Source organism: Humulus lupulus, chromosome 1 (assembly GCF_963169125.1).
Source record: "Humulus lupulus chromosome 1, drHumLupu1.1, whole genome shotgun sequence".
NCBI classification, from domain to species: Eukaryota; Viridiplantae; Streptophyta; class Magnoliopsida; order Rosales; family Cannabaceae; genus Humulus; species Humulus lupulus.
In genome coordinates this window covers 229,705,682-229,707,676 of record NC_084793.1, presented here as the reverse complement: position 1 = coordinate 229,707,676, position 1,995 = coordinate 229,705,682, and the positions used below count along the sequence as shown (strand labels likewise).

Here is a 1,995-nt window from a genome sequence, read left to right as displayed (position 1 = left end):
AAAATGATAGGAATTTGAGCATGCACATTTTCCACAGGTTGAGTACCAAGAACAATGAAGTCAACAGGAAAATAAAATTTATCAACTTTTATCAAAACATCCTCTATGATGCCTCTAGGAATTTTCACAGAACGATCGGCTAATTGAAGAGTTATAGAGGTATGTTTTAGTTCACCAAGACCAAGTTGCTTATAAACAGAATAAGGCAATAAATTCACACTAGCACCCAAATCAAGTAAAGCTTTGTTAATAAAATGATTACCAATAATGCATGAAATTGTGGGACACCCAGGATCTTTATATTTAACAAGACTCTTATATTGAATAATGGAACTAGGTTGTTCACTTAAAATTAAACGCCTTTTTAGGAACATTAGTGTTTCTTTTAACAGTACAAAGATCCTTTAAAAATTTAGAGTAGGCAGGAATTTGTTTAATGGCATCTAAGAAAGTGATATTGTTACTAACTTGTTTAAAAACTTCTAAGATGTCATTATATTGGACGCTTTTTTTTAATTGGAAGTAATCTTTGTGGGAATGGGGCTTTTGGAATGAAAGGATGGATTGGAGTTTCCTTGTTTGAAGAGTCATTGGCATTAGAACTAGAATGCTGACTCTTTTCTTTTTCTTTTTCAACCTCGGGTATGTAATCAGGTTTGACAATGTTCTTTTCGGACCTAAGAGTTGAAATTGATTTGACTTCTCCATTATGACTAGACTTTAATATCTTATATTGACCTTTTGGATTAGGGATAGGTTGACTAGGGAATGTTCCTTTTTCTCTATCAGTTAAAGCAGTGGCGAGTTGTCCTACTTGTGTCTCGAGTTTGGTAATTGATTGAGATTGATTTTGTAGGATTTGTTGAGTGGATTGCATAAATTGTTATAAAGTATCTTCTAAGGAAGGTTTCCTTTGTTAAGGATATGGTTGATTTTGTGGGGCATGAGTTTGGTTTTGTGTATTGTATTGGTGCCCTTGATTCATTTGGGGTTAGTTTTGTCTCCATGAAAAGTTCAGATGGTTTCTCCAATTTGGATTGTAGGTGGATGAAAATTGGCTATCATTTGGTTTCCCATAAGAATGAAGAGCATTGACCTCCTCAGAAAATGATTCTTGGTAGGAAGGACATGATTGAGCATTATGGCAAGGACTAGAACATATATAACACACATCTTTTCTTGATTGTATTGGAGAATTTATGGTTTGGCTTATGGCTAAAGATTTTACTTTTCTCGTTAATTTGTCTAAGGATGTTCTTAAGTCTAATTCCTCTTTTACTTCATACCTTCCTCCTCTTTTTGGTGAATTAGTTGACCTAGACCTAGGATCAAAATAATTCCATTGTTGTGAATTGACAGATAAATCTTCAAGGGCGTCCCACGCCTCTTGTCCTTGAAATTTTAAAAAATTTCCAGTATGCATAGATTGAATCATTTGACGATTAGAAGGGGTCAAACCATCATGAAAATATTTTACAAGTCTCCATTTTTCAAACTCATGATGAGGACATTTTAATAATAAATTTTTAAATCTTTCCCAACATTCATAAAACTCTTCATTATCTTTTTGAAAAAACTCGGAGATTTCTCTCCTTAGACTATTAGTTTTAGACATAGGAAAAAATCTCAGCAAAAATTTATTATAAAATTGATCCCATGTAGTTATAGACCCTGTGGGAAGGGAATTTAACCAAGCTTTTGATTTGTCTTTTAATGAAAAAGGGAACAATCTTAGTTTGACCGACTCATTAGAAATTTTTTGAAATTTAAATGTTGAGCCAATTTCTAAGAAATCTTTGACATGCATGTAAGGATCCTCTCTATCTAACCCATAAAAAGATGACAATAATTGAATGATTGATGGTTTAAGCTCAAAATGGGTAGCAGAAGTGGTAGGAAGAACAATACATGAAGGTGCATTAGATGAAATAGGTACAAAATATTCAAGCAAAGTTTTTTCAGGCACAACATTTTCATCAACAGGATTAGAAATTG

At 33.0% G+C, this 1,995-nt stretch overlaps 1 non-coding gene across 1 annotated transcript; it reads left to right on the top strand.

Annotated features, from left to right (window-relative positions):
* The first annotated feature begins 1,493 nt into the window (after positions 1-1,493).
* On the top strand, positions 1,494-1,600 carry LOC133813647 (small nucleolar RNA R71). Its single transcript, XR_009884654.1, has one exon. It is a non-coding gene; the product is annotated as a small nucleolar RNA R71 (small nucleolar RNA).
* The last annotated feature ends 395 nt before the right edge of the window (positions 1,601-1,995 follow it).